We start from the raw sequence: 1007 nt of genomic DNA, 5'->3' as shown, positions 1-1007 counted from the left end.
GATGGTTATAGACAATCTGATGAAGCACTTGATCTAACACTGACCGAGAGGTTTGTATTTTTTTTTTTTTTTTTATGTTCCATGCACGGTTGGTGTTTTATTTTTCAAAGAGGAGTTCTAAAACATCACACTAAATCAGATCAAAAGGTAAAGTTTAAAATAGACTGTTTTATAAGGATAAATGATAACATATGTAATGACTGTTCACTCTGCAAAATCTTGATCTTACGGTGTACTATACACCCAGTTGCCAATAGCAACCAAGTTTTCCAAATTAGCTAGTCTTCATTTTTCTCTGGTCTGCAAAGACTTCTTCTCTTAGCTACCTTCTGCTTTTGTTGCATGATCTCGAAATCCCTCTGCTTTCTCTGAGAGGCAGTCAAACTGTCCTCTTTTCTTTTTCCCTTGCTAATCTCCTTGGTTTTCTTCATGTTTTCCTGGCGGGCAAGTTCTCTCTGACTTCCACGGACCATCCCAACCACTGAACTGAGGCTGGAAGAGAGGGACTAGGAAAATCAACAATTCCCTGGCCTAGAGGTTTGTATTTTTCTACATCGTGCTTGTATTTTGAACCCATCACTTATTTTAAGATGATACCTTTCTCGTTGTTCTTTTGTGTTTGCAATTACACAGTGTTCTGAGCCCTGGGTTTCATTGAGAGCGGCATTGTTCAATACAAGTCCCATGCTGTCTTCTTAAAAATTGGTTTCCATACAATTGTTCATATGCATCACCTTTTAGAATATGAATTACAATTCATCAATGCCTTTTATCAGCACATTTCCTCAAAAGCTCACTGAACTTTGTTCCTTAACCCTAACCCCTTTGTCCACCGAACTCTGTTGCCCTACTCTATTTCCTTCATCTCTCTCCTTCCCTTCCCCCCGCCCCCCAATATGAACAGTGATATTCTGTTCCAAATTGCTAACGGCAGTACCCATATTGTTTTTTTCGTCTGTTCTTCCCAGGCTGACTGATGCTCCCTTCTGATCATTGTATATTCTTTT

The 1007-nt window shown here is 39.2% G+C and overlaps 1 pseudogene; it reads right to left on the bottom strand.

Moving 5' to 3' along the window:
- Positions 1–285: 285 nt before the first annotated feature.
- On the bottom strand, positions 286–473 carry LOC102876155 (annotated as a pseudogene).
- Positions 474–1007: the final 534 nt, after the last annotated feature.

This window comes from Elephantulus edwardii, unplaced genomic scaffold (assembly GCF_000299155.1).
Source record: "Elephantulus edwardii isolate Elephantulus edwardi_28Jun2011 unplaced genomic scaffold, EleEdw1.0 scaffold00035, whole genome shotgun sequence".
Taxonomy (NCBI): Eukaryota; Metazoa; Chordata; class Mammalia; order Macroscelidea; family Macroscelididae; genus Elephantulus; species Elephantulus edwardii.
The sequence above is the reverse complement of the archived record's forward strand: the minus strand, read 5'-3'. Positions and strand labels throughout refer to the sequence as shown.